The sequence below is a fragment of the Euphorbia lathyris genome, chromosome 1 (assembly GCF_963576675.1).
Source record: "Euphorbia lathyris chromosome 1, ddEupLath1.1, whole genome shotgun sequence".
NCBI lineage: Eukaryota > Viridiplantae > Streptophyta > Magnoliopsida > Malpighiales > Euphorbiaceae > Euphorbia > Euphorbia lathyris.
In genome coordinates, this window is record NC_088910.1 from 81029833 (window position 1) to 81043191 (window position 13359).

The following is a 13359-nucleotide window of genomic DNA, read 5'->3' on the forward strand; positions in this document are numbered from 1 at the left end:
GGCCTGTGAGGGTGTTGTCTACCGCTCCCTGGTGAGTGATTTATCGTAGTACGATCTTGCTCCCCCGATTATTCTTTGGTTCAGGATTGTGTTTGCTGGTTTGGATTGATTTGTGTTGCCCATTTCTATGTTGTGCCTTTGGTTTTCTCCTTCTGTTGCGTTTTGGTTTCACCGTGTTTTGTAGCTGTGGAGTTTTAGCCGTTTCAGAATTAGCCCTCATTCTTGTTAGGCTCCTGTGTTTGTGTGTGCATCTTTGCTGGTTATTTTCCTGCTTCTAGTGTTGTCTATCTTTACTCATATACTATGGCTGAGGTGGATGGTCCTCTGAAAAGCCTATCGCTATCGGATGGAGAGGAGGAGGAGTTAGACCTCAGTGGTCTGTCGTCGAATCCAATTGCAAAAAATGCGGGGTTGTCCCTGGTAGGGAGGTTCCTGACGGATCGTGCTATAAACTATGTGGCTATGAAGGCCAAACTGGCTACTGTTTGGAGACCTGGTTGGGGAGTGGCAATCTCTGAAATGGCCACTAACAGGTATGTTTTTGAATTCTACCATGATATTGATAGAACTCGTGTGTTGGCTGGGGGTCCTTAGTCGTTTGATAATTATTTGTTGGTCCTCGCTGAGTGGAAGGATGAATCCTCTCCGGAGCTGGTTGAGCCGAACACTGCGGATTTTTGGGTCCAAATTTATGATTTACCAATAGGGTCTATGTCAGAGGGAGTGGGCTGGCAAATTGGAGATTTCATTGGAAAGTTTGTGGAGTATGATCTCAATAACAATGTGGGTATGAAAAGAACTTTTATGAGGCTTCGGGTCTCTATCGATGTGAGGAAACCACTGAAAAGAATGAAGAAGATCCATAGAGGTAAGGAGGACTGGGCTTATATCTCCTTCAAGTATGAAAGATTAAGCAACTTTTGTTAAATCTGCGGGCTACTTGGTCATACAGACAGGTACTGTGAGAAAAATTTTGCTCTTAAACCAGAACAGATATCGAGGGATTGGGGAGATTGGCTGAAGGCCCCAGTAAGAAGATTAGGGGATGTGACAAACGTTCCGTGGCTGAGGGAACCAGGAGGCCAGGTAGTGGGAAAACCGTCAGGAGGGAGGAATGCTAGTGGGGGGGAGTAGTAAAGCTGTCGGACCTAAGGTAGCTGGAGTGGATGGCCGGGAAAAGGGGAAGGAGAATGAAGGGGTGGGTCAGCCAAAGGTTACTGTGCAGGGGATGCAGTCGGTGAGGGATGGGGCTGAGGGGATTTCAGTAGCACATGATGGTGGGGGAGAGGAGATGTCAGTTGACAGTGCCGATGAGGGCCTTGAATTGACCGAGGATCATAAACGCAGGCGGGCAAATCCACCATCACGGTCAGTTCAGGCCATCGTACAGTAATTGCAAGGTTCTAGTTCTAGTTTGGGTCTCAACATTCCGAAGACGACGGTTTCTGGGGTAGCCATAGATTCCTCATCTTCACCTGATACTGTAGTGGCGCGATTTGAGGAGCAGGCCCGCCGAGGATTATCAGTTGCCTAGTTTGGAACTTCCGAGGATTGGGTAATTCTCGGGCAGTTCGGGCACTTGGTGAGCTTGTGAAATTAAGTAAACCAGACTTAATTTTTCTGATTGAGACTTTTGTTACTGGTTCGTGTATTGATGGATTAAAGAGGAAACTTGGGTTCGAAGGGTCTTTCATTATGGATTGTAGGGGTAGAAGTGGTAGGCTTGCTCTACTTTGGAAGAAGGGTGGTATGGCATCGATTAAAACCTATTCGGATCACCATATTGAGGTTCAGGTCTACGATGCTGAGGTGGGGGATTGGCGGCTGGTGGGTTTTTATGGATTTGCAAACCGAAGCAACCACAACTATTCCTGGTATCTCATGAGTCAGATTTGTTCCTGTTCGATTCTTTCGCTCTTAATGATTGGGGACATTAATTGTATTCTGGATGATAGTGAGAAAGTGGGGGGTCTTCCCTATCCGTCGGGTCTTATGCATAGTTTTCAAACTGCTATTGTGGAGAATATGCTACTCGATGTTCTGATCCATGGTAGCCAGTTTACATGGGAAAGGAGTAGGGGAACCAGATTTTGGGTTAGAGAAAGATTAGATAGAGCTTTGATTAACAGCTTGTGGAGGGATAGGTTCCCAAACCATCATCTCAGGGCTCTTGTCTCACCGTATTCGGACCACGCCCTTATCTTTATGGAGTTTGCTTATTCGGTTAGGGAACCTGTACAGAGACACTTCCGTTTTGAGCAGGAATGGCTTCGGAATCCGCAATTTAAGGAGTTGGTGAAGGAAGGATGAGCGAAGGGTAGGGGTCGAAATTTGTCTAACAAGCTCTCAGCTTGTGCTAGCAATCTGAAACAATGGGGGCGGAAGTACAAGGTGCGATTTCAGAAGCAGATTGCAGCATGCAAGCAGAAACTTGCGAATCTGGTTGGTCGCGTGCTTCCTGATGACATGAGACGTTATTTTCAGGCAAGGAGGGAGTTAAATGAGCTATTGGAGGCGGAAGCCATACATTGGCAGCAGATGGCTAAGATGTTCTAGCTAAAAAAGGGGGGACCAAAACAATAAGTTATTTCACGCTTATGTAAGAGCTAGGAAACAGAGAAACCACATTCGTCGGTTGAAGAGTAATAACGGTCAATAGATTGAAGGTAACCCTGAGCTTAGTAGAGTAGTTTATGAATATTTCATTGACTTATTTGCTAGCCCTAATAACCTTTGTTATAATGCTTTAGAGGTGATGGCCCCCCTAGTAACTCATGAAATGAATAGGGACCTAGTAGCACCTTTTTCATATGATGAGTTTAAGATTGCCATGTTTCAAATGCACCCTAATAAGTCACCTGGGCCTGATGGATTGAATCCTGGATTTTATCAAGCCTTTTAGGATGTTATTGGTGGAGAAGTAGTGAAGGCATGCATTGGGTACCTTGAGCGTAAAGAGTTTCTGGCCAATTTGAATGATACGATTATTGTGCTAATTCCGAAGATTGACACCCCGGAAAGTATGAAGGATTTTAGGCCTATCTCCCTGTGCAATGTCCTGTACAAGCTAATTGCCAATAGGCTGAAAAGGGTGATGCCTGATATCGTATCTGAGAACCAATCTGCTTTTGTCCCTGGAAGGTCTATTACTGACAGCATTATAGTGGCTTTTGAATCCCTCCATTACATGAAAAGGAAGAATAGAGGCAACCAGGGGGAAGTAGCACTAAAATTGGACATAAGTAAAGCATATGATAGGGTTGATTGGAACTTCTTGAGATTGCTTATGCTTAAATTGGGGTTTTCAGTGGTGTGGGTAGATTGGATCATGCTGTGTGTAACATCTGTGGAGTACTCGGTTTCACTTAATGGGCAATTTGTGGGCCCCATTACTCCGGGTAGAGGCTTGAGATAAGGAGATCCCCTTTCCCCTTACCTATTTATCCTCTGTGCAGAGGTGTTATCCAAGCTAATATGTAAGGCTGAAGCTGAAGGGGCCATACACGGTTGCTTAGTGGCGAGGGGAGATCCTGTTATTACCCACTTTTTTTTTTTTTGCAGATGATAGTTTCTTGTTTTTCAGGGCCTCAATGGACGAATGTAATAAGATAGGTTCAGTTCTATCTGAGTATGAAGCGACATCCGGTCAGGCAATTAACTTGTAAAAGTCGAGAATTTTCTTTAGCCCGAATGTTAGCGCTAAGATCCGAGTGGAGGTTAGCAACACTCTCCGTGTTCATAACCCTCTTGACACGGGCAGATACTTGGGCCTTCCTTCACTCATTGGCAAGTCTAAAGTTGCAATTTTCAGCTTTTTTAAGGACCGTTTACGAAAAAGATTGAATTCTTGGAGCTTCAGATTCCTCTCAGTTGCGGGTAAGGAAGTTATGATCAAAGCAGTGGCTCAATCCCTTCCCACCTTCTGTATGAGTGTTTTCCGGTTACCTAAATCCATGTGTAAAGAGCTAGAGCGGATCATGAATTCCTTTTGGTGGGGTATGAAACTAGGAGGCAGAAGATCGATCCACTGGCACAGTTGGTCCCGTTTGTGTTTGAATAAGAGTGAGGGAGGGCTGGGGTTCAGAGACCTGTAGAATTTCAACATTACTCTACTTGGTAAACAAGGGTGGAAGTTATTAGTGGAGACAAATACTTTGGTAGGGAGACTCTTAAAAGCTAGATATTTTCCTCAGGTACCCTTCCTATCCTCCAAATTGGGCAATAATCCTAGTTATGTTTGGGGGAGTGTTTGGAGAGCCATAAAGGTTTTGAAGTTGGGTGTGAGATGGAGAATTGGAGATGGAAGGTCAATCTCAGTTTGGAAGGACCCGTGATTGAATTCTAGTGCCCCTTTTTTAGTGCAGGAAGTCCCTGGGAGAGGTCAGAGTGATCTCAAGGTGGCTGACCTGTTCATTCAAGGGAGGAAAATTTGGGATAGAGGAAAGATAGCTGGTCTGTTAACTGATGCAGATGTGAATGTAATGTGGAAAATGGTTTTTCCTTTCAGAGAGGCATTGGATGAGTGGCTTTGGCACCATACCAAGAATGGGATCTATTCATGTAAGTCGGGTTATCAGGCTCTTTGTAGTGAGGCTCATGGGGGCGCGGGCCATGTTGGATGGGAGAAATTGTGGAGATTGGAGATTCCACCAAAAGTTAAAGTGTTCATCTGGAAACTGGCAGCGGGTTGTATGGCCACTAGACACCGGTTATCCTCGAGGGGCATGCCCATCCCGACCCATTGTCTGTTCTCTCATGTGGATGTGGAACATGATTATCACATTTTTGTTGGTTGTATCTATGCCCAAGAATGCTGGAATATTGCCCGGTTCAACACGGACATATTCCAAGCGGATTACCTAACCAATGTTGTTTTGCAGGTACTCATATCTTTGGGAGAGGAGCTATCTTGTAGGATGGCAATGACGCTTTGGACTATATGGAACCAACGGAATCAGGTGGTCTGGGAGGGCAAAATTCAATTACCAGACCAAGTTGTGGCCCTGGCGTTTCGGCAACTATCAGAATGGCGTAACTTGCACGTCAAAGCCCCCCACCGTTAGGACACAGCTGCTGGTTCTATTCATGCTGCTGCTGATACTCCAGTCTGCGGTTCTGCTGCTGTTTCTGGGTTCATCGTGGTTGCTGCCTCGGTCCGTGTGGTTACTCCTGTTCCAGTTCATATTGTTGGAGTTTAGTGTCCTAAAGACAATTGTTTTAGGATATAAATATTAATGAATAAATTGTTTATTTAGTCATTTGTTTAATCAGATATATAGCATTAAAATGTAACTATATATAAAGGCACAAATCTTTCATAAAGAAAGTAAACCTAAGTTTATTTAAGTAGTTATAAAGTGTTCATACAAGCATGAAGTGAGACTGTACTTTATAATAGACCAATAGACTTAAAGTAAACCCAAGTCAAGTAATATGTTATAGGGGTGGCATATTACTGTTGAGACTTGCATGTAACAGTGTTTTCTGTCGAGACAGAAAGCTGATCTCACAAGCTTTAGATATTCAGATATCTAGACAGTTACATGGATCCGGTGAAGGAGTTCATTAGGATTGGGACCCGACTTGAGATAACAGTATGGATTAATTTATCTAAAGTGTCAACTGTTCATCTCATTGGTATTAGTAGGTATAACTAATCCTTAGACTCAAACATTCATTAATTAGTGATTCTGGATTATGGAGTCTGATACTTTAATTTTGTGGGAGCACGATCCAACAAGTAAGAGCCTGGGGTGTGTGAGAGCAGGGTTGGGTATCACACAAACTGATTGCAGAATAGTTAATGTCAGATTGAGCATTCATCACTCCTGATAAGTGGGAGATATATCCAAATGGCCGCTTGTGGTGAATTAACTGAAATCCTTGCAAGGTGATAGAGTTAAGAGTAGGAATGAATATTTAACTTAACTTATCTTTCAGAGTGAATTCAACCTGTACAAGTAAAACAGACTCTTCGTTATATGTAACCTTGACATGTTCCATGGTTATAAGGAATTGACCAACAGGATATAGTTGATGAAAGATCGTATTATACTGTACCTAATGCAGAAAGGTTAACGTCAGTTATCAACCTGACTTCTTAATTGCTCTGGGGGAATATCATAGATTCTGGTAGTAACAGCTCGCGACGGTATTCCGTTATATATATGTTGGAATTAATCGTGATGAATTAATCTCAAAGGATATATACGGCTAGTGACAATAAAGGACCTAATGGGTCGCATATGGGACTTGGAACTAGAGGACGAAAATGTAATTAGTGAGACACTAATAATGGGCCGAAATTTATTAAGTAAATAGGGATAATTAATTTGACTTAATAATTATAATTAGATTATGATTATAAATTAAATTAAAGGATTATCAGATAATATTAATTAGAGGTTTTATTGTGATTGAAACTCTAATTAATTATCCCTAACAATAATTAAATTATTAATTTGATTAATAATATTATCTAGATATAATTAGTTATTATTTAGATAATAATAAAGTGTTATTTAATTATCTAATTAGTAATCCTATTCCGAATAAGATTCTAATTAATTAATTACCTAACACAACTGAGATTAGGGTTTTTGAGAAGTCTATAAATAGACTCCCTATGTCCAGAATTTCGACCAACACAATACAAGGAGGCTAGAGGAATTGTTCCGCAACCGTCTCGGCTAATTACAATCTTTCTTACTCTCTCTTTGATCTCGTATCGATTTCTGTTAGAGGCAATCATTGTGATTGCTATTATTAAGGTTGATTACTTATTAGTTATCTTTTTCTGTGTTGTTTCTTTTGTTGTTCGTGATACACGGATTAAGAGTTGTGGGCACTTCGTTTGCAACCATAGATGGTTCTTCACCGAAGGTATTACTTTCTATCCCTCTTTATATGAAATAACAATTAACAGATCTTGGAAAGGGGAAATAGATAAAATAGATAAAATTTTATTATTCCGCTGCGCCTAGGCTTGTCTGTTTTCCTTCACATATTACCGGCGTTGAGGAAGCTCCTGCATCGTCATCCTCTGAGCGGCACACTGTTGCGGTTGCTGCTGCGTGCAACTCCTCTCGAAGGTACTGATGTCGCCCCTGCCCAAATCATCACTGAAACACCTGGTCAATCTACTGTTGACGCTGATCTCGCCCAGCACCCGCAATCTACCGCTGCTTCTCTGGCGGAATGGAATCAGCCTGCGTCAAGTCGACTGAATCTGCCGAAGCGATGGACCAGGCCGCCTAGTGGATCTGTGAAGTTAAATTGCGATGTCGCTGTGTTCGGTCCTGAGTGTTGGTGTGGCCTGGGAGCCCTTCTCCGGTCCTCCGATGGATTGTTTATGGCATGCAGAAGCACCCTAACAATGATGTGTGACGATGTGCGGTTGTTGGAGGCCATGGCGTTACGTGAAGCTATTTTCTGGTCAGTTGAGTTGAATTGCATAAATGTTACTTTTGAATCTGATTCCTTTTCAGTAGTTAACAGCATTCATTCTTTGGATTCCGATATGTCGGATTTTGGTTGTGTTATTCACGTTTGTAAGGTTATTTTAGGTTCAATACGCGATTTTAAAGTGTCGTTTGCTCCACGCCTAGCGACAGGGGTGCCAATGTCGTTGCACGACATGCTCTTTCCAATGCTAGCGAGTTTATTGCTTTTTCTGCCCCGTCTTGGCTGCACTTTCTGTTCTGATTTGATTCATTAATTTATTGATTATTTTTCTCAAAACAGAAAAAAATAGTTTATCAAAATTGTATTATACTAGTTAATCATAATATAATATTGGGAAAGTTATGCCACAAGATTCCTAAGTTTTATTTTCGTCAATAGTTCATCCCTCTCGTTAAAATTTATTAGTCAAAGCTACAATTAATAGAATAAAACGGATTTTTGAAAGAACTAATAAAAAAAAATTCCATTAAACAATTCCAATAATTGTGGAAGATGAAATAGACCTTTGTATTATATTGTCATGGAACCGATTGAACTAAAAAGCTCGAGCTGATAGTTAAAGGTCCACTTCATATTAATAGTGGACACACCCCCACACGCGAAAGCACACTTGGACTTGAAGCGTGACAACACATGCCCATATTACCATGTAATGCAAATAACTCAACAAATGGGGCTGCCAGGAATCAAACCCAGGACCATTTGGTAACACTGGTTCTGATACCATGTCATGGAACCGATTGAACTAAAAGCTCGAACTGATAGTTAAGGTCCAATCATATATCTTATATTAATGGCAAAAAGCATCCTAAGGCCCCTGATCTTTCATTGTTTGGTGCATTAAGCCCTCGATCTTTTATTTAGACATATTAAGTCCCTGATCTTTCATCATTTGGTGTATTAAGCCCTCGATCTTTCATTTAGATACATTAAGCCCTTGATATTTCATATATGGGTGTATTAGGTCCTTCCATAAATCAATTAATATATAGGTTTATTAAGGCCATGTTTGGTGTGACAACAAATGATGTTCTAAAAATAACAAATTCTAAAATAAAAAATATATTATACAAATTAATAAAAATAATTTAAATAAAAAATAAAAAATTTATTGGACACAATAAAACCTTGTTTTTCCGATAATTATGTTCTAAAAATAAAAATAATGTTAAAATTGAAGCACATTTTGTGGAAATAAGAAGGATAATTTTATCAATAACAAATAACTACAAACAACTGTTCATGAAAAGAGCTTTTCGTGAAAAGCTCCAAAATGTTGCAGTGTCCAGAGAAAATGTGAAACGCTGCAGTTATATAAACCTAACCAAACATGCCCTTAATAAACCTATATATTAATTGATTTACGGAAGTGACTAATACACCCATATATGAAAGATCAATGACTCAATGTATTTAAATGAAAGATTGAGGGCTTAATGCACCAAATGATAAAAGATCAGGGGCTTAATGTGTCTAAATAAAAGATCGAGGACTTAATACACCAAACAATGAAAGATCAAGGACTTCAGGATGCTTTTTGCCAATATTAGTCTTTAACATATATTGGGGTGGAAACTGAAAAAGGTGGGTATTGTATCACTTTATAAGCATGAAATAGAGGAAATTACACAGAATGTTAGGTTTCGTTTTAATATTACAATTAAATTAGTTAGTTTTTTTTTCTTTATCAAATAACCTATAAAATATTTTGAATTTGTCAAACGGTTATGACAATAAAACTCTAAATTAAATATTAGATACGGTTCCCACTTTTCCTTCCATCCTTTTGATTTTCTTCCTCTTTAAGCCTTTACTTATTGTATTTTTTTCCTCTTTAAGCCTTTACTTATTGTTTTTATCAGTATCTTTTTATTTCTTCTTCTCTCTCTCAATTTCATTCTTCCCCAATTTTTTTTTTCTTTCATGCTCTCATTTTTTTTCCATTCTTTTCTCTCCTTATTTTATTGGTTCCTAATTTCCACTTTTTCTCTCCTTCAAATTGTAAAAAATTAAAAGTCAAATCCATTTGAACAACCCCAAACCTTCACAAATGGACAAATGAAGAACACCATAATTTAATTTAGATCTGTTAATTTTGAAAACTATTTATATACTTCTGATGGTATAATATATTTAACAATTAAACTGATATTCATAAAAGTTGAAGATTAGGAATTTCTATTATAAATAAAATTCTCAAATCCATTTGAAGAAAATCTATGACAAGGTTTATGTATTAGTGAATGAATCTGAACCAAAAGATCACGTGGAGAAGAAGAAAAATGTTGCTGGAAGTGTTTTTGATATTTATCTAAAATTTATTAATTGATTTTTCTCATCCCTAATTCGTAGGAATATGATGTTGTATCCTTGACATTTTGAGTATTAAGTTAAGAGTATTTGACAAGACAATGATTAATTTTATTGGTATGAGATAAAGATATTTATTTAAAACTATTGAGTTATGTGTAACTAGCCCAGAATAATAATAATAATAAAAAAAAAAGAATAGTGATGGAGATGGGCTTTTATGGATAAGTAAAGTAAAGTAGGCCCAAGTAGCAATCTATCCAAATGGCATATTATTACCATTTTCTTTTTAACTTGATTCATAAAGAATATTTGTTAATACGAGCCATCAATGTCCCCCATCACCTCCCATCCACTCTACTAAACAGTCATCAACTAAAACTTATTCATAAAAAACATTAAGAGTTTTGTTTGTTTGTATCATATTTTAAAATTTATTTATTTTTAATTCTATTAATTATTTATAACTTAAAGGTTGTAAAAAACGCTAGGCGCTAGTCAGATAGACAGGGACCTCGAAGATTAATCGGAGATTAGTCGGAGACTAATCGATGATTAATCGGATTTATATTTTTTTTTTATTTTTCATTTATTAATTAACAAATTATTATATAAATTCAATTAAAATATGTATTATACTATCTAAAAATAATAATATAAAATTATTTAATATAGAAAAACACGTATATTTGTAACATATATCTTTAAAATTGTGCAAACATCAACATTTCAACAACAATATTATTAAAACAACTTAAAAGTGAATTATAATAAAACAAAAAAATAAATTCACAATTAAAAATGCTTTTGTTCATTTCGCTTAGGCGTTCTAGACGGTGTCGAGGCGGCCTAGGCGGAGGCCAAACGGCTGAAAATCTCCTAGGAGTCAATAAAACTCCTAGAGGGACTAATCGTTGAAAATCGGGGCGGATTCTCGATTTCAAGCGCCTAGGCGGTCCAGACGGCCTTTGTTTCAAACAGTGTATGCTAAACAAATAAAGCATTTACTCTAGCGTTATTTGGAGGCGGTAGACAAAGAAAAAATTCAGATCTAAATTTAACACTTCATCCTCCAATTGTTTCATATTACATGTCTTTTTAAAGAGTTGTATAGAAAGTAAGAATATTAAGAAAAAAAAGTATTGTCCCTTATTTATTATTCCACTATTTATTTGTTTTATAATAAATCTATTATTTAATTAATTTTCGTAAACTCACGTTTTATAGCATGCAGAAGGTGACTTAATGTGTATTGATCATATAATATGACATGTAATATGAAACAAAAAAAATCTCTAAAAAGACATGTAATATAAAACGGATGGAGTATTATTTTAGAAACAAAAAGTAACAAATAGTAAAACAAATTTATTATTAACTACAATTCAAATTATACATTAATCTTGATATAACAATCAAATCAAATAATAAAAACCTAAAGTTAAGAAATTATTATTCTTCTCGCTTTTATTGTTTGCTGTTGGAAAAACAGATATCAATTATTGTTGGAAAACGCTACTTTTCAGATATAAAAGATAAACATAAAGAGAAAATGGGGTAAACAAACACCACATCAAAATTTTCTTTTCAATAGATAATATAGTTAAGCTATTCAATTTCTCGTGTGACATAGTTGATTGACGACAATGTTTTTATTAACTTAACTTTTTTTTTTTTGATAGTAGCTGCTATAACCCGGTATAGTTAATATAATATTCCTCAGCATTTTTTTTTGAAAGGATTCCGCTAAGCAATTCAAATACAGGAAAAGCAAGATTATGTAATTCAACGACTTCAATTGATATATAAAGCACCAACAGATGTTAATAATAGTGCAATGAACTCTTAGAATTTAGTAAGGCTATTTGAGTTTTAAGCATTGAAACACACAAAATCACTTCTTTATAATATTTTTTTTGGTGGATTAATGTTTAGGAGGATATATCTAATCTAAGGATCAGGGGGAGTTTCGAGATCCGATTTTGCAAAATGATCAAATATTCTGATTTATATGTATAATAAGTATAGTCTTTGCGATCAAAGCTCTTAAAATTAAAGTACAGATCCACTTTTAACAATGGATAACTTAACTAGTTATAAAAGGCTATACAATGAATCATTTAACTCAACAAAAAAAAACAAACAATATTTATTATCTCTGACATAATGATCTTGTGTTAGAGGCTATAAAGAAAAATATATCTGAGTTTACCTATCACTCATCGATACGGCAAATTATTATAAACACCCGGTTCTCCGTATCAAATAGAAAACTTTCCATACATATTTTGACACGTGTAACATTGATCCACGTATATTATAAGAGGTCCACAATTTTAATTATTACGTGGGATCACAATACACGTGTCCAAATGTAAATTGGGGGTCCTCCGAGTGACATGAAAAACCCGGTGCTTAATATAAGAACTCCATCGACACAAATTCTATTATACTATATTACGTTGTGCAATATGTGTTTGTATTCTAAACATCTATTTATCGTCTGAAAATGGGAATAACAGCTGGTCCGATGAATCTGTTTGGATAGTTAAATTAACAAAGGTTGAAGAGAGGTTAAAGATAATAGGAATATTGGTAACTGTAGTGTTTACATACCTCTTATGGATTACACATATTATCTATTTATAGTAGCTTGTAGCTGCCGTAATCCTAAAAATGTGCCCTAATGACATCAGGTGGTACATCCTGTTGTAGACACCGAGTCGGAGGACCTGTGACGAAAACCTGAAACAAGACGGTCGAAGCGATTGATTCCGGAAGTTTTGAAAAATATATAAAGAATAATAAGCTGAGGAAAATTAACGGCACGACGCGGGCACGCAACGGCATCCCGCACGCGGACGACGATGGTCGAACGCCCGCTTGACGGCTCGAGACGTGCGCGCGGCGTCCGTCGGACGCACCGCGAGTGGCACGCTCTCGACGTCCGAGCAATGCCTGGGATCCGTTTTCCTATATAAGGGCACGGATCCCAAGGGAGAGGGGGGCCTTTTTTGGGAAAACTTTCTCACTCTAAACATTTTTAGAGAGAGAGAGAGAGTGGATTTTTTTTGAGAAAAATATTTTTTTTCTCAAAAATTCCAAATTTCCTAAGTTCAATTTTTACTAAATTTTTATTAAAATCGGGAGCTCGCGGTTCATGGAATCAATCGGCTTCGACTGTCAGATACCGAATCAAAGGTATTATCCGAGGACTAGACTCTTTATTTTATTTAATTTATTTCTCTCCTTCTATTTATTTTTTATGCTATAGTTTTTATTCCTTTAGTCATTTATTTATTTTGTCACGTTTTATTTAGTTAGCGTATTTATTTAATTTTCGTTTCGTGTTAAATAAAATTCGGTTTTGTTTTAAAATAAAAACCTCGTTTTGGATATCCCAATACGAACCGTGATCCGATAAAAAGGTAGCTCGGGTATCGAAAATGTTGTAATTATAAGTTTTTTATTTAAAAGAGGTTTCCAAATAACGTTTTAAAATAAAAACATCGTTTTAGGAACTTCCGTTTTCGACTATGATCCATCTTTGGTAGTTCGGAAGTCCAAAACGATTGAATTAGATTT